At 37.0% G+C, this 19,302-nt stretch overlaps 1 protein-coding gene and 1 non-coding gene across 3 annotated transcripts in view; both read left to right on the top strand.

Moving 5' to 3' along the window:
• PDE4D (phosphodiesterase 4D) overlaps window positions 1-19,302 on the top strand; it is a 1,287,753-nt gene that overhangs the window by 723,103 nt on the left and 545,348 nt on the right. The window lies entirely within an intron of this gene.
• Window positions 13,900-14,063, top strand: LOC116152378 (U1 spliceosomal RNA). The gene has a single exon (XR_004136017.1). It is a non-coding gene; the product is annotated as a U1 spliceosomal RNA (small nuclear RNA).

Here is a 19,302-nt window from a genome sequence, read left to right as displayed (position 1 = left end):
CATCTCCTCAATTTAGGGACACTGTCGGCCTCTTGCTGGGTTTCTCCTCTCTGTGAGGAGACCTCGAAACTCTCTCTCTGTCCAGGCAGAAAGCTGGGGCAATCCTAGGGCTCACCTGATGTGTTTGCCTTTTCTCTACTTACCTTCCTATGCTACCTGTTGCCTAATGTCTGAAAATGGTTGTTTTGTATATTTTGTCTAGTTTTGCAATTCTTTCATGAGGGAGTGTAACCCTGGTTCCTTTTACTTCCTTTTGACAGGAAGCAGAAGTCTCCCCAGTTACCATATATATTTGATTCTTATGGTTGGCATTTGAAAAGAATATTTTAGAGATTGATTATTTTTATACTAAGTGATATTTTTGTTATATTGATTTTACTGAAAGAGAGGAAGTTGATTAGATGTATTTAGTTATACAAGTTACAAAAGATCATGTAAAGAAAATTAGAAAAATCCAGATGAACAAAAACTGATAAAAAGATTACTTGTAATTATAGGACAGCTGTTAACATTTTGTAGCCTATTTTTTTAGAATTTTTTTCTTAGCTAGATGTTTACAGAGATATCAAAAACAACATTTATTTAGTAAGAACATATTATAATACTGCTATTTAAATGAAAATATTTGAAGCCCTAGAACTAGTAAATAGTTCTCAGCAAAAATACTAAAATTACACATATGTGTGTGTATATTTTATATATATATAAAGTGAAAATTGTGCTTTTACTCCCACCGTTGGAGGGACCTGTTAAATGTCATATAGTTTTTTACAGAGTCGTTTCTATGCATACACAAACACACTGGAAGTATCTTTCCAGACAAAGGAAAAGAAATCATTCTGTAGATTTATTTTTCTCTTTTTCTTTCTAACTTAATCCATACAGATAAATTCCACCGTTTAATCAGCCCCCGGAGATGCCATCCTTTGGATGAACCGTGGTATTTTTAACCAATTTGCTAACAGACGTTTATCTTTCTGCTAATTTGTTAACATTGTTCACTTGTTCATTTCCTTAGGATTAATTTGTAGACAAGTTGCAAAATCAAAAATAATGTCCATTTAATATTACACTAGTTCTGGCCAAATTACCCTCTGGAAATCTATACCTTTTTCTCAGGAGTATATTAGTGTCTCTTTTCAAAAACCCACTCTAAACCCTTAACATTTTTTTTTAATCTTTTAAATCTTTGCCCAAAAGATAAATAGAAATGAATACCTGTGTTATTCTCATTGTCATTTCTTTGTTATTAGTTAGATTTCAACTTGTTTATCGGCCTTTTGGAGAGAAATATGGATTCTCTGCCTATGGACTTTGCCTAGTTTTGTATTCTCAAGTTCATCTTAAAGGCTTTTTTTCCCCCTTGAATAATTTTGTCACATTTCTAAGGATTCTTGTTATGATTTTTATTTAAATAAAATTGAGATTATAGGGAAATTGGAGAGGGCTTGCTGTCTGAATATGGTATGCCTTCTGCAGAGGGAGTAGAGGGGTGAGAGGGGTGGAGGGATTCAGAAAGAACCTGAGGAAAGTCTTAGGAGTGATGGATGTGTTCACTACCTTGCTTGTGGTGATGTCACAGGTATATGTATCAGGCACAACTTGTCAAACTGTACAATTTAAATATGTGTAGCTAAGTTTATCTCAGTCGTGACTCAACAAAGCTGTAATTTTTAAAAATGACACCAAGCATTCAATAAACAGCTTCCCACCAAAAATGAGAATTGAACTTGAGCAGAACATTTTTTGTGTTATCGTGGTTGGATCTCCCCTGTCCCAGTTACAGTGGCTTTCTAAAATAAATTGGGAAGCCCAGGAAAGTCACTTTCACCTTCGAGATTAAAAAAACTAAACCAGTAAAATAAGTGCTTCTGAATCGGACTCAATCTAAAAAAAAAAAAACCTGAAAAATAATTATAACTTCTGAGTAGCACTGTATAGGAATTATTGTCTATAAATCTCTGGGAATGAAGGAGAGAAAATAAGATAGAAAGAGATACAGGATTGCTTTAAACCTCAACCATGTAGTTAAAGAATGATAATGGCCTTATAGTACATTTTTAGAGATTTTTCAGTTTTAAGAAAGAGGCACACTTGAAAAATCTTTCCTTTGAGTACGAGAGTGACAATTTAATGGTTCCAAAAAGCAATATGAGCTTGAGTTGCACCCATACTTCTCAGGCAGGATTTATGGAGTCGAAGATTACTGAAAACGTAGCAGAAGAACAGGTTACTAGGAAAAGGTGCCAAGTAATATCCGCAGGGCTGTAAGCCAACCAGGGCTTCCTGTCTGTCCCAGTGGGGCAGTAGACTGCATTTTCAAGGTGGGATCTAAGGAAAGTATCGTGCGTCGGCTATGCGGTACCAAGGCAATTTTATCAGTTTTTATGAAATGACTTCGAAGTTTCCATGCCGTAAGAATGAGATAAATTTTGAATTAGCTGCTTAAATCAAAGTATCATGCTTAGAAGGAGGAGGAGAAAGAGAAAGTAGAGAAAGAGGCAGTCAAGAAGAAAAATGATGTAGTTGAAAGACAGTGGTGTTGGAGTCTGGAGCACAGGGTTCAAGTCCCAGATTTGATACTTACCAGCTGTGAAACACAGAAGTATTGTTTTGCTCTTCAGAACCTCAGTTTTCTTCAATCTGTAAATTTGTAATAAAACTTAGATACCTTTTAATGTTATGGTAAACATCAAATGTCTTGATGGCATGTGTAAGTAGTTTTCAAAATACAGCCCTGCTTTCTTTCTTTTTTTTTTTTTTTTTAGTATTAGAAAGTGAATTTATTTCATAATACTGAATATCATAATTTGGCAGTGAAAAGTTTATTTCTTTTTCTTTACTAATTTGATTAGGAAGCTCCTGTTTCATTCTCTTATAATAATTATCAACCTTACTTTCCAATAATGTTTTTGGTTCCAGATGCACCCTGGTTTTAAATCTACAATAGTTTTCCTCCCTCTTTCAGTATCCTCTATAGTGAGACCAGAGCTGATCAGTAATGTTGAGGTGTTAATGCTAAAACAAACCAACAAACAAAACCAAACCCTGTTACATCAAATTCAGTGAATTTGGACGACAACCAAATAAACTTTGCCGTATAATGCCCCCCCCCCACCACTACAACCATACACTCACTGTATCTTTAAAATTTGAGGGGTAGAAGGAGAAGGTAATCGGAGCAAACAGATGGGGATGCGATAGCAGGGCGAGTATTGTAAAATAAACTAGGTTTTATTGCATCTGCCTTATATGTGTAGATGTGAGCAGATCTCTGTCCTAGGACCCTATCATTGCTCTTCCTGTGCTCTGCCTGTTGACTGTTTCTACCAGGATGCCTTGAAGTCACCTTAATTCAGCATGTTCCATTTGGAACTCATCCCCTCCCCAGTTGTTCAGGCTAGAAGACGTCAGGTTACCCTTGACTCTTCTCTCTCCTGAAATCTCTCCTCTGCCCCACATGGATCAGTCTCCTCATCCAGCTGATTCCACCTAAATATCCTTTCTGCTCTCACCATTTGGGCTTCAGTTGCCACTCACTAGGATTAGATTATGGGCATCACAGTGTTTGGTCTCCTCTCTCCTCCAACTGTTTCATCCCTCAAATTAACACTACCAAGAACTATCATTCTAAAACACCAACTGTCTTTCCAAAACACAAGACTTTCTCTCCTCTATAGGGATTAAACCTAGAGTATATTCATATAAATGAGCCAAGATACATTAAAAATATGTTCACCACAGTTTTGTTTATAATAGGAATAAAAAGGGAAAGTATCCTAAATAACCCAAAAGAGGGGATTAGTTATACCAATAGAATATAAAATAGCATTAAAATAGTGGTACAGCAATATCTTTAATAATTTGAAAAGTCACTTATGTTAATGATAAAAATTAAATTAATGAAAAATGTTCATAAAACTTTTCAAGAATATATTATGCTATAAAGAGAGATTTCTGGTGGCAGAATTCAGGAGGAATTTTTTTGTCCCACCACCCCAAAGGGCAAAAGCAAAATGAAACTAAAACTGAACAAAACCCTGCTATGTGGCTCTTTCTAAAAAGCAGTATTTCTGGTAAGAATTTGAGTGACCAGCCAAAATCCTACCACTCAGGACAACATGTGCAATGCCACACAACAAATTCAATAATACCTTAACAGTCTTGAAAACCAGGGGCTTCCAGACCTCCCCTATCTGCTCCACTTTTTCAGGAAAAATCTTTTTACAATCTCTAATATAAAATACCATGTGTTGTCCTCAGTCTGCTGTGTTTATGCCGTCTATTCATAACTGGGTTTTTTCTTTATGTTTCTTTAAAAAATAACTATGTTCATAGATATCTTTGAAGGCCAAAATAAATAAATAAATAAATAATGCTGTGAAGACTGAGGGAGGGAGATAGAGTCAGATACACCCTGCCCTCTTCTTGTTTGGTTCTGTATCTGTCCCTCAACTAGGGCTCCTGAGAAGAATTGGTTATCCTCAAACACTGTCTCTTAAATGGCATTTATAATCAAGCAGTCTTTCTAACTGGTGTTACTTACAGCCTTGCTCAGTCAGAAGGCTTGCGAGACCGTGAGGGCACGTACGCACACATGCACACCCAGTAGCTTTGCAGTTCGCATACATTTTGACACCTGTGGGTCTAGGCATTATTTTTACAGAAATGCTGTTATTAAGTTCTGTGTAGTGTGATAATGTTGGGGATTTGGTTTTCAGTTTTTAATAGTCAGTTGGCTCATAGCAAATATCTTAATCATTGTCAAGAAAAAACTGATTTTAAATCACTCCACTTTCTATATTGTTTTCTATCTGCCTCCCCCTACACACCATTTCTCTTTTATATAATGAAATTAATTGGCATGAGTAATGACATTAAGTTAAGTAATATCAACTAGTTACTGGTGTTAAGTAGCTGCACACAAAGATTAGTGGAGAATTCTGAGAAAGACAGCTAAATAGTCAACACTGGCCCTTTTGGTATTTCCACGGTGACTTACTATATATGAAGATAGATCTTTCAAATGTAGAGAACGGTGGTGTTTTAAAATACTCCATGATGAATAGTTTTAGGGCTTTGAGCATAAGTATTGACTTTTCTGTTACAAATAGATGGATGTTTACATTACTCAAACTTTATTAGTTTTGCTTTAGGATTGTAAAAATTACCAATGAATCTTAAAATCTTTTTGTCCAAAAGAAAAGTAATATCTCAATAGTAAAACGAACAAACAAGCAACAAAGAAAAACTTTTTTTTTTAGGTGATGTGGTGAGGTGAGACGGATTGTGACTAAGAAAATAGAATGTGGGGTGTGATCAGTCTGGGCTCAAACCCGCCTTCTAGACCTCAACTAGCTAGATAACTTTAGGCAACTCACCCAAACTGTTTAAGCACTAGTTTCCTCCCCTGCAAAATGACAATAGTAATAACACATAATTGATCATGTCGTTATGAGATTCAATTAGGCACTGCCAGGTAAAGTACTGAGAGTGTGCTTGGTACTCAAGATATATTTTTAAATCATTTTTAATATTTCTAAGAGCTATCATTTACAGGTAGTAAAAGTTCTGCCTTTTCCTTGCATTTCACTTTATAGTTTATAATGTATCACCACAAAGATGACCTCATTTTATCCTCACCATCAGCATGACACAGAGAAATTATAAATGAGTCTCAAAAAGTTCAGTGACTTAGCAAAGGTTCTACAGCGGGTTAAAGTACTTCTTCTGAAGATCACACTGAAGCTAATGGATATATCTGTATCTGTGTCTATATCTGTCTACACCTACCTCCTAGAATATAGGTAGGCGTATTTAGGATCGGCAGTGGTTGTATTTCTGTATGTTCATTTCTGGCACTGGATGTGATTCCTACTATAAAAGTTGCGACCTTGCCACTCATGGAACAGATGGCTATGCCTGATAAAGTCAGGCCATATTTAGAAAATTTCTAAAAAGCTTTTCTCATTTGGATAAATGTTTCTGCCCACTGAAATGGTTTCTTTTTATCAACTGAGCAAACCAATCCATGGACCGTCTTCTCACAAGAGCTCTCAGCCATCTATTCTCAGGAAGGCTGGTGTTGAACTTATGTTTTCAGAAGTGAACTTTCACATGCTCCAGAAGAGAAGGTCAAAGCTTCTTTGACAAAAGGGAGGGTCTGTGAATGTGCACACTTACCCATTAATAAGGGAATTATCTGTCCTCATGGAAATGTGACTTTGAACAATTTGTTGTCTTCTGAAGCAAGATAATATGAGTATCAATGTGTACACATGAAAGACAAGAGAAGGCAGTGGGAGAAAAGACTAAGAGAAGAGGATTATAGATTTTACGTAACACTCTTTAAATTTGCCTGAACTTTACAGTAGCCTAAACAGGTGCTGTATATTTATGTATGTATATGTATATGATATGTGTGTGTGTATATACATATATATATAATATGTGTATATATGTATAATATGTATCTGTATGTGATAGATGAATAGACAGATACAGCTATATCCACCTTCCAAAAGCCAAGATTTATAGATTATTGAGACAATTAAATATAGAATTTGTTTTAAACAAAAAAGCCAAATGGGACATTTGTTAGATTTTTAATTTTTGTCTGTTCTTTTTCTTTCTTTTTTTAAAAATTTTATTTTATTGAGTTATAGTCAGTTTACAATGTTGTGTCAATTTCCAGTGTAGAGTGCAATTTTTCAGTTATTCATGAACATACATACATTCATTGTCGCACACTTTTTCACCATGAGCTACCACAAGATCCTGCATACATTTCCCTGTGCTATACAGAATAATCTTGTTTATCTATTCAATATATACCTGTCAGAATGTACAAATTTCAAACTCCCAGTCTGTCCCTTCCCACCCCCCTCCCGCCTGGAAACCACAAGTTTATATTCTGTGTCTATGAGTCTGTTTCTGTTTTGTATTTATGTTCATTTGTCTTTTTCTTTTCTTTCTCTTTTTTAGATTCCATATATGAGCGATCTCATACTGTATTTTTCTTTCTCTTTCTGGCTTACTTCACTTAGAATGACATTCTCCAGGGACATCCATCTTGCTGCAAATGGCATTATGTTGTCATTTTATGGCTGAATAGTATTCCATTGTATAAATATACCACATCTTCTTTGTCCAGTCATCTGTTGACGGACATTTAGGCTGTTTCCATGTCTTGGCTATTGTAAATAGTGCTGCTGTGAACATTGGAGTGCAGGTGTCTTTTTGAAGTAGGGTTCCCTCTGGATATATGCCCAGGAGTGGGATTCCTGGGTCATATGATAAGTCTATTCCTAGTCTTTTGAGGAATTCCCACACTGTTTTCCACAGTGGCTGCCCCAAACTGCATTCCCACCAGCAGTGTAGGAGGGTTCCCTTTTCTCCACAGCCTCTCCAGCATTTGTCATTTGTGGACTTTTGAATGGTGGCTTAGATTTTTAAATTTTATTTTAAGTGAAACACACATTGTGGCCACTATAATGTAAAGTGATTTTATTTGCATATAAAATTAATTTTTCAGTTTGCATTGAAACAGATACGGGTGGGGTCAGGAAAAGAGAAATCAAAGCAGTCACAGAGAGTAATGTTAAGAGGACATTCAGATGCAGGAGTCAGGCCAGTTCAGATTTCTGTCTGGACTCGGCCACATAACAGCAAAATTTCCTCAAGCAAATTACTTAATCTCTATAATCTCAATATCCTCATCTGATGAATGCAGACACCAAGGCCTTACCCACAGGATAGCTGTGAGGATTAAATGACACGCACAGTTCACACAGCTTGTCCACTTAAGTCTCCCTGTATTAGTTTGCTAGGACTGCTGTAACAAAATACCACAGACTCGTGATTTAAACAACAGAAATTTATTGGCTCATGGTTCTGGAAGCTAGAAATCTGAGATCAAGGTGCTGGCAGGGTGGGTCCTTCTTAGGACAATGAGGGAAGATGGGTTCCAGGCCCCTCCTTGGCTGGTAGATGGTGTTCTCCCTGTGTTGTCATCTTTCCTCTGCACGTTATTCTGGGTCCAAATGTTTCTTTTTATAAAGACACCAGTCATGATTGAGGTCCACCATACTCCAGTATTAACTCACAGTAACTAATTTCATCTGCAATGACCCTATTTCCAAATAAGGTCACATTCTGAGGTGCTGGAGAGTCAAGACTCCACCAGCTGAATTTCAACCCATAACACTATTCAGAGGTTGCTTTTCCAGAGAGATCTTGCTTAACCACCTTTCCTAAGGACACTTCTAGCCCTTTCCAATATACCCAGCCCCTTGCCCTACATAAAATGTGTAACTGCATAAAAGTAAATCATATAATTATTTAATTTAAATTTTTTTCTCTCTCACACACAAGCCTCAACTCCCTATGGGACTGAGACCTTACCTGTCTTATAAATCATTCTATAGTGGGACACAGCATGTGCTTGATACAAAATAGTCCCCCAATAAATATTTGTGGAAAAAAAGGTAACCTTTCCAGCTTAAGATCAGGGCTCAATATAGGTGCTACAGCTGTCTTAAACAGTATGTCATTTTCCATTCAAATCAGTAGACACTAGCCACATGATGTGAAAGACAGTAAATTTTTAAATTTTGTTTTAATAGATTTAAATTTAAAAAGCCACTTGTGTCTCATGGCTATTGTACCGGACAGATATAGAGCATCTCCGTTACTGCAGAACGTCCTACTGGACATTGCTGGGCCTGGAGAGAGAACCACAGAAGTGCAGATGAGGGTACCAGAGAAAGTACAGAACTGAGCCAGCGCTGTCTGGTAGAATCCCAGCACACTGCCCTGCATCTCAGCTCTCTCCTATCACTGGACAGCTCCTCTTCTCGTTTCTCTTCCTTATGGGACAGGTATATTGCAAGCATCCTCTTCTTCAGTTACTAAAGTAAAAATATAACTTGAAGTTTTAAAAAGCCATAAAAGAATTATCTTGAGAATCACATTAACATTAATTGCTGTGGATGTTGCAGCAGCAATTTTTTATTTTAATTCCTTTCCTCTTTGCTATTCAGATAAGTAAGAGGTAGGTGTAGATAATGAATCTACAGACTCTGTTTTGCAAAACTTACAAATGGTTCTTTGAGAAACAAAATCTTTAAGGACACCAAACTGAGCTATTTCTTGCTTAACGAGCAAATGGATACAGGTACAGGTGTGGGTAGCCCAGAGCCACCAGGTGTCTGTGTGTGGGCTCAGTTCTTCTCTGGACCCCAGGAAGCAGGCAGATTTTCACCACCCTTGTTCAGCCCCTGCTGTGAATAACAATCTAGACCAAACAAACTTTTATGAGAACTCTTTTGGCTTCTTGTAAAAATCTGTCTGATGCTTCAGGGCAATAGCACACCTTCAAATACATTTCTGAATCCCAGAACATACTCCTTAATAATGGACTCAGTAATGTTACCTGTTAAATAGAAGGATGGAGGAAAAGGGAGGGCATAATTAATGAAAAATGCAGCTAGAAAGTAATAGAAATCATATTGTTTATATAAAATTCAGTGCCTAGATAAAATATCAAATGCATAAACAATGAACTTAGAATATGATCCTATTTGGAAACAAAAGCCCAGAATCCTGTGAACTTTTAATAATCTCTATTTTTATCATTTTAATCCTCATTTGAACAGCAGCAAAATACCCACGCCACCTACTTAGTGACTTTTCTGAAAAGAATAGGTGGTCTCAGGGTATTCTCTACTGTAATGGCATTGATCTGGCCAAACTCATCACCATCCTGTTTCATTCATTCATTCACTCATGAGAAACATTGCTTGCCTCAAGTGAGCCAGCCATATTTACCCTAAAGAGTGGAAAATGCTACTGGAGGGGCTAGACTCTTACTTATATAACTGAGTTTTTATCACCTAAGTGTGGTTGTAGAACAGACTATTCTCTAGCAACTGAATAGGGGAAATGTGAGAAATTGAATGTAAAATACAAAACTTCAAAATAGGTCTGTTGGACTGTATTTCACAAGAAGCAGAAGCTTGATCATTTGAGGATTATGGAACTTTAAAAAAGCAAAGTTGGGAAATACTTACAAGGAATAATTCTTAAGATGTAGACTAAGGATCTTATTTGTGTTTTAGGAACAGAAAGCAAAAGGAGCAGGTACATTCGCAGGCTCTCAAAATGCTTCCATTCATCACTCCATTTTGGTATTTTAGTTCACTGCTCATTAAAGTTATTACTTTAATTTATTTAATCAAAATATTGACTCTATTCTCATGCTGCAAATGACTTGTGACATGATTTGGTTCTTAATCTGTTTTTACCAATGAAAGCTAAACAAAATAGTGCTCAGCCTTTCACCAATAAAATATTAATGTTTTTAGAGTGCTTTTATTTAGAAGTTTTTTTTTTTTATAAAAAGCTTTGTTTCTGTGTTTGCAAACTACAAACCTTCAGTTCATTTAACCAAAATTTGTATAACAAAATCTCCAAGTTAAGAAGTTAGTTAAGTCACTCACTTGTTCTGTAACATAACAGCCTTTAAATAACAAAATCCATGGTGCCCTATTACCAGTTTGTTTTGACCATCTGGCTTTCTAATAGACGTTCATTTGAATGTTTTAGTTATAGGGAGCTCACCTCATTGAATACTTCAGAATCCAACTACAACTTTATAGATTTCAGCAAACATTACTGTAATATAAATAAGGACACTAGCAGTTAGTTAAATAAATTACCTTATATTGGAATACTCTAAGGATCTATGACTAATACGACTTTTTTAGAGACTTACTACAAGCCCTGTTTTCCAACTTATACTGAAGTGAAACTTTATTTTAAAGGAAAATTTACCAATTAATGTTTCTATGAGATATTCCCTCTTCTAATCTAAGAATACAAAGGACGTAGCAACAAATTATCCAGATGCTTTTGGCTGTACTGTTTTTCATTGATGCATAACAGATTACCACAAACTTAGCTGCTTAAAACAATACCCATTTCTTTCTTTCTTTTTTATTCCATCTTACATTTCTTAGGTCAGAAATACAGGTTGATCAGGCTGGGTTGTCTGTTCAGAGTCTCACAAGGCTGAATTCAGGCTATATGTTTCTTATCTGGACCTCAGGGTCACCTTCTAAACTCATTCCTGTCATTGGAAAAATTCAGTTCCTTGCAGTTGTAGGACTGAAACTCCGTTTTCTTGCTGAATGTTGACTGGGGATTCCTCTGGCCTCCTAAGGGCCAGTCAGATTCTTGCCCCATTGGTCATCTCTGTCTCCACATTGGAGAACCTCCCTCGTGTCAAATCCTTCACACATTTCTAATCTCGCTGACTTCCTCTACTGCTTCCAGCCAAAGAAAACTGTCTCCTTTCAAAGAGCTCACAAAGTTAGACACACCAGAAAATTTCTCTATCATAATGTTAACTGATTAGTAACCTTAATTACAGCTACAAAAATTCCTTTTTCCATGTAACTTAATATAATTAATGAGTAATGCCAGGGCTGATGGTAACAAGGGCCATCTTAGAATTCTGTATCAGCCAAGATGTACAATTGCTCTCAGTTAATTTAAACATTGTAAAGAACATAAAATAGAGTGAATGTTGGGATAACTCATCACCTTATATTTAAATGCTAAGACAAATAATACAGCTATCAAGTTTGGTCAGATGATAATCTTTTAGGGATTGGAATATAGGGATCAGAACTGATACAGACAAAAATCAGATTGTAAGGGCTTAAAGGAATGCTGAGAGTTTTATCATTTGAGAAATGAAGAATTGCCAAGTAAAATGGAAAAATGACCAGGTAATTGGAAAGCTACATGAAGTAATTCTTGACTATAAGATGCAGGCTAAGTGTCCTGACGGTTGGATCCAGAGGCAGAAGCCATGTAATACCTCTATGCATCAGTCTGCTTGGATATTTTGGTTTGTTGCATTTTCAAGCTGAACACTACTATATTTGTGCCACAGTGTATCCACGGCCTCCTACCTCACCATGCCTCAGGTCGTGCTTTGCTCTGCAGCACACTGCCCCTTCACATTTTCACAAAATTTGAAGGGGTAAGAAAGGAAAAGGAGGGGACTGGGAAAAACTTAGGCAAATTTGAAGGAGGAATTTTTGGTTTATTGTTTTTTTTAATGAGAATTTGTAGATTGAGTGGAAAGAACCACTAGGAGGAGGGGCAGGGACATATAAAAGAAGGGAGAAAACTGAATGTGCCCAAGAAAAAGAAAGAGAAGGCCCCAAAGAATGAGAGTGCGGATGGAACCAAGAGAAAGATCCAAAAAGACAGAATTAAGAAAATGCGTGGGCTGGTTTACTTTGGAAAAGGGAAACCTTATTTCTCTGAAATACAGGAAAAGGAAAGAGGATGAGTAGTGGTTTCAGATGAGAGATGTTAAGCTGTTTTGTGCTGAATAGCTTCTATCTTTTCATTGCAATGAGACCATCTAATATATATCTCCTCTTCTCTAAATGTTGGAAATTAGTAGGGCCAATAGAACATAGCCCAAATAATGTTTATAAATATTAAATGATATAATACATATATCATGTTTAGAATAATACATGCCGTATTAAAAATATTCAGAAATGTTAGCTATTTTTATTATTGTTATTATTTTCTACTGACAGTAAAAGAGAATGTGGTAGGGTTATGAACTTAAAAATAATACAGTGATTTTTAATAGCTATTGAATAGGATTCCTCTCCTGGTGAAAGTAAATAGCATTATTCATGGAGCATCTAGTGAACTTGATTGATCCTTTTTCTAATAATGATCAACAGTCTGGAAGGTCCAGAGAAAGCAAAGGAAGCAATGAGCATCAAGGTTTATAAAAAGTCAGAAATAGTAGCTCTGGGGATCTGGCTATTCTCATGAAAGTATATATCAAGTTCAGGGTGAGCTGGGAAGTTTACATAGGCATATAATAGATTTAGTTAGAGATGGAAATTATGACAGTGTTTTAAGTTTTGGAGATGCGGGGGGAACTGCAGAGCTTAAAGTATTAGAAGACAGATTTAGAGATGACTGTCTCCATGACTTTGGCTTTCCAAAGTGAGGTGAAAGTGAATATAAAGAAATTGTCACCATGATTAAGGCTGTATTAAGGGTAACAGGACAAACTAGGACAGACTTATGCAACTGGTGGAAGAAATTCTGTATATAAGGAAATAGCAGGTGGTGTGAACTCCAAAGAAGGCAGTGTTAGGTGAAAGAAGCTGATGGAATTGGATAAAGAAGATGTGGTATATATGTGTGTACACACACACATACACACACAGTGGAATATTACTCAGCCATAAAAAAGAATGAAATAATGCCATTTGCAGCAACATGGATGGACCTAGAGATGATCATACTAAGTGAAGTAAGTCAGAAAGATAAGTTTATCGTATGATATCACTTATATGTGGAATCTAAAAAAAAATGGCACAAATGAACTTAGTTACAAAACAGAGACAAACTCACAGACGTAGCTAATAAACTTACAGTTACCGGTGGAGGAAAGGCAGGAGAAAGATAAATTAGAAGTTTGGGATTTGCAGATACTAACTACTATATATACAGTAGATAAGCAACAAGATCCTACTGTTTAGCATATGGAACTATATTCAATACCTTGTAATAATCTATAATGGTAAAAATATGAAAATATGTATGTGTGTATGACTGAATCAATATGCTGTACACCAGAAACTAACACAACTTTGTAAATCAACTATACTTCAATAAGAAAGAAAGAAAAAGAAAGAAAGAAAGAAAGAAAAGAAAAGAAAGCAAGCAGGCAAGCAAGCTGATGGAATGGTAGACTAAAAGGGCAATGGAGAACCAGTGATTGTTAATCATTTCTCTAGTTGCAGTAACAGGAGAGACACAAATAACTTCATTTTAAAGAAATAATGGCCAATATTTACCTGGCAGGGGAGACATCATGATTATGAAGGTAGTTTTCCCAGGGCAAGGCTTGTCCATTGCACTCTGGATGTGCTGACCCCTGCAATTTCCCCAAATGTGGGAAACTCAACTGCATAATTTGTGGTAGTGGGGGACTGCATTCACGCTTTCCCCTTTAAAAAAATTAAGTAATGCCCATTTAATCAAGCCTCAGGATGCTAGATCTTGGATTTTGGTATTATGCTAGCCAGTACAATAGCCACATGTGGCCATTTACACATTAAGTTGAAATAAAAATATTCAGTTCCTCAGTCACTCTAGCCACATTGCAAATATTGAATAGACACATGTAGTCCTACATATTGGACAGCAGAGATTTTAGATCATTTCTATCACTGTACAAAATTCTATTGGAGAGTGCCATACTGGAGGTACAGTGGAAGTGAGAGTATAGTCTTACAGAAAATAGTGGAGCAGAAGAAAACCCTGCTGAATGGGGTTACGACCGAGGACATTCTGTATTTTGACAATTTTGAAGTATTCCTTTATTATTTTAACATTTCTGAAATTCAGATGAGTCACACAATTGATGTGCTCCTTTAATAAGGCAGGGTTTATCTTTTCCCCTGAAAAGCTGTGAACAAATTGAGGATGCATCTCACGATCAGTGGATATGGCACTATGGACCAGGGCAAGAACAAAGCCAGGGGATTTTCATCTTGGGTGGTGATCACAGAGATAAAGGATCAGGAGTTTAACGGGGAGACTGGAGAGATAATGGTGATCATGGGAAATGAGCTAAATTTAGAAAGTACTAACCCTGAAGTACCATTCAGAACTTTGGAGTAATGATATATTGGCAACAGTTTACTTTCTGAGGTTCTAGATTCTCAGATTCTGATTCTAGATTCTCAGACCTTCTGCTGACTGAGATTTGGGTTGATGGTGAGTCTCAGGCTAATAACCTCAGTCCTTCTAAGGTACTGTCCCAGGTGGTGTTGAGCAATACCCTGGCTTTGACAACTCCAGCATGGCTTCCTTAAGATTGGGCATGGGAGAGGGAAGGCTTGAAGAGTTACCCCTCTTCATTTGAATGGAGAAAATTCGTAGAAAGAGAGAACTAGAAATGTGTCCAAAACAAAGGAAAAGCCATTGTGATAATTAAGATACAAACAGCCAGACAACAAGGTACCAATTTCTTATACTTGAGATCTGAATTTGAATGAAGATCAGCTGCGAAGTACTGGTCTCGGTAGAGAAGCATGTTCAGACGGGAGCTGAAATTTTTTGTTCATTTTGTTCTTCTCTGCTTGTTTTGTTTTTGATGTTATAATAACTGGCATGCTTTTTATAGTAAATTACAATTAAAGCCTTTTAAATTTATCTCACATGGTTATCGACAGCTACCGTAATACTTCCCCTCTGGAATAATGTTTGTTTTCTTTTAAAACATACATGTGTGTATTTACATATATTCTTGTATATGTGTGTGTATATATACATATAAAGTTATATTAAAAGTATCATAGAAGGAATTCTGTTCTCTGAGTCAAAATATCTGATTTTGAACTTGGAGTCAAGTGTGTTACTTAATTGCAGATTTAGCTTCAGGCAAGTTTTATCTTTTGAAGCCACTTTCTTTATTATTATTATTATTATTATTACTGTTTAAGATCAGTTTCAGATTTATCACAAATTAAGAAGGAGATATAAAGATTTTTCTACATACCTCCTGGCCCGACACATGCACAGCCTTCGCCATTATCAACATCACTCACCAGAATGGTACATACTTCACCAAGGACGAGCCTATATTGACACACTCTAATCGCCTGATGTCCATAGTTTACCTCAGCGGATTTGGATAAAAGTATGACGACATATAGCCATCATTAAAATATCATCGTATTTTCACTGCCCTAAACATCCTCTATGCTTCACCTATTCATATGTCACCTTCTTTTAAAAGAGGTAATAATAGTTGTCTTAACTGTTGTAAAAAGAAACTCAGATGAAAGAAGACGTATGAAAACACAAACTACAGTATTTACATATTCTGAACTCTAAAGTGATACACTTGAAGTCATGGTTGTTATTTATTGGAGTCAGCCTCTCAAGTGTTGCATACTTGTTGGATACGGAAATTTTGAAAGTTTGGCTTCCAGTATTACACAGCCTAATTTAGCAACAACTGTGTATTCTTTGCTGATTTATTAAGAAGGAAAAATATCAAGTAAAATTGTTTAGATACCTGAGTCTCAAGAACTCTTGATATATTAAAAGGCAGCCTTGCTAGGGACAATATCACGTGTCCTTTTGTTTATAACCATGATCTTTTTCAACCCTAGACCTCTCAGGGTAAAGTCTTGGGGCCCTGTCACTGCAGAAAAGAGAACAGGGAGTAAAAATGTCCCTCAGATTTAACTGGCTAGAAACTACCAGGAATTAACCACAGTGCCCAGAATACCCCGTCATTATTTTGCTGCTTTGGTAAGCTGAAGCATCATTTATGGGCCCAGTAGATTTGCTTTCCTATCATATTTAAAGCCTTCATCTGGGCAAACTTCTCTGAAAAAATCTCTACTTCCAGGGTGCTGAGGTCACCAAGGTGGAATTCTTACTCATTTGCATCTCAGATGAAGGTACTTGCTCCAGGAAAAACTCACCAGGGCAGGCCCCATCCAAGAACTAAATCCAAGACATCCGTCTGAAGGCAAGGAGTTGAGTCTGGGAGGGTTTTATAGGCCTATAGCTCTAACCTGCCTGATTGAACTTATTTTTTTCAGTTATTGTATATGTATTTTTTGTTGAAGTATATAGTAAGTTTACGATGTTGTGTCAATTTCTGGTGCACAGCGTAATGCGTCAGTCATATGTGAACATACATACTTTCGTTTTCATATTCTTTTTCACCATAACTTACTATAAGATATTGAATATAGTTCTCTGTGCTATATAGTATGAACTTGTTGTTATCTGTTTTATATATAGTAGTCAGTATCTACAAATCTCGAACTCCCAATTTATGACTTCTCACCCCCTTTCCCCCTTGGTAGCCATAAGTTTGATTTCTATGTCTGTGAGTCTGTTTCTGTTTTGTAAATAAGTTTGTTTGTGTGTGTCTCTCTCTTTTTTTTTTTTTTCTATTCCACATATAAGTGATATCATATGGTATTTTTCTTTCTCTTTCTGGCTTACTTCACTTAGAATGACATTCTCCAGGTCTGTCCATGTTGCTGCAAATAGCATTATTTTATTATTTTTTATGGCTGAGTAGTATTGACCTTTCAAAAAGAAAGAAAGTAGGGACATGTTTGAGCCCCAAGTCTAGGGGAAACAATAGAGGGAATGAGGGTTTTGAGGGTTTTGAGTGTTTTTCTAAGTTCCCGTAAGAAAGACGTCTGACAGTACTAGTTCCGTTTATCTTTTAATATAAACCACAGCATATCTAAGAGGTTTGAAACTCTTTGTTACTTCCCATGCTGGCTATTTTGCCATCCCCTTCATCTCCCTCAGCGTTTTCCTCAGTAAGAGTTCTAAAACCAGAAATATCCCTGTAATTTACCACCTTGAGGGACTTCGGAATCCAGTGAGACAAAACAGGCAACAGCTGAGCTCTCTGGTTCTCAATCTTTGTACCTTTCAAAAAATATTCCTTCTTTGCTCCTGTCCACAGAGATCCTAATTTCACCTAGGCCTGTGTACTGAGAGTTTGTTTAGCTCCCCAAGTGATTCTAATGTGCACCCAGGAAGGAGAACCACAGCCTTATTCTCACACCGTCACTTTTTTCAGATTCATCGACCTTGACTTCAGGTCTACTCTGCCCTCTCACCCCGATGGCCACTCTCAAACCTTGTAATCACCCAGAACTGCTCCAAGCAACACTGAAATTTAAACTCAAACATCCCACAACTTCAGCATAGATTCCTTTCTTCCTAGTGCCTCTTATTACGTTAAAGACTCAGGGGTCTGATCTTTCATCTGCTCTCCAGTTGAAGTCTTCATCGTTGTTCTGCTGTCCCCAAATAGGAAAATTAAAAGTCAGGATTCATCTACCTGTGCGATCTCCCCATCGTTACACCTAGTGCTTCCAGAGGAAGTGATGATCATGTACGTACACTGGTGCCACAGCAAAGTCATAATCTCTAGTCTCAACTGGTGGGAACCTCAGTGCTACCAAAATTGCCATTTGTTTATCTAGTTGCCTTGTCTCCATTTCTCCTGCACAAGACCCCTTCCCTTCATAGGAAGGACCCCACCCCTGTGCCTTGACTCCCACCCCCTTCTGCCTCTTTAGTAACCTTGCTCTTTCACCGGTCACTCTCTGGTATCACTGGCTTTCTCTGGATATTGGTTCTTAACACCAGCATTTGTGACAACATGGATAAACCTGGAGGACATCCTGCTAAGTGAAATAAGCCAGACACAGAAAGACAAATACTGCATGATCTCACTTATATGTGGAGTCTAAAAAACAAACAAACAAAATATTAAGCATAGTAACAGAGCAGAGGCGGGGGGGGTAGGGGAAGATATTGATTAAAGGGTGCATTTTTTTTCAGTTGTAAAAATAGTTCTGGAAAGTTCTGGAAACCTAATTACAGTATGGTGACTGTAGTTAATAATGTACTGTAAACTCAAAATTTGCTGAGAATACCGCAATATTCTTACCACACCTGAAAATGGTAAGCATGTAAACTGATGGATATGTTAATTAGCTTGATTATGTTAATCATTTCACAGTATTTACATATATTAAAATATCACATTGTACATCTTAAATACATACCATTTTTCTTTGTCACTCATACCTCAGTAAAGCTGGAAAATTTTTAAAGAGACAAGCTCAAAACACTCTCTTCAAAAAACAAAACAATGCAAAAGCAAAAACAATGAAAAAACAAACTTTCACTGGTCCTTCTTTCCCCCTTTACTGACTGCCTTCCTCCCCTTCACACCCAGAGGATTTTACTTTCTTACTCCTAATTTTGCATTTCCCCCTTGAAAGGTACTGAAATTTTTGGTGCTCAATCCTATGGATGTTCTCAGTCTTTATTTTACTCGGATTCATTTCAATGCCGTTTAGTAGAGCCTTGACCCCTTTCTATTCTCAGTCTCCCTGTGTGCACTCCCAGCTGTCCTCCTTGATTTCTCAGTCTTCCCTGAGGTTGCCTCATCCTCTGTCCAAACCTCAGCGTTCTTCTGGCTTTTGTCCTCAGCTGTATCCCAGAGCTACTCAACAGTGGCCATGCAGCCAAATCACCTGCAAAACCTGGGCAAAAGCAGCAGTCCACTCCCGACACGAACCAGCTGAATCAGAAAGACTAGGGGGCAGGGCCCAGGCACGTGCATTTTTCAACATGTCCACTGATGGTTCTGAAGTTCAGCCAGCCTGGACAACCAGCCTGAGTGTT

Source organism: Camelus dromedarius, chromosome 3, assembly GCF_036321535.1.
Source record: "Camelus dromedarius isolate mCamDro1 chromosome 3, mCamDro1.pat, whole genome shotgun sequence".
NCBI lineage: Eukaryota > Metazoa > Chordata > Mammalia > Artiodactyla > Camelidae > Camelus > Camelus dromedarius.
The sequence above is the reverse complement of the archived record's forward strand: the minus strand, read 5'-3'. Positions and strand labels throughout refer to the sequence as shown.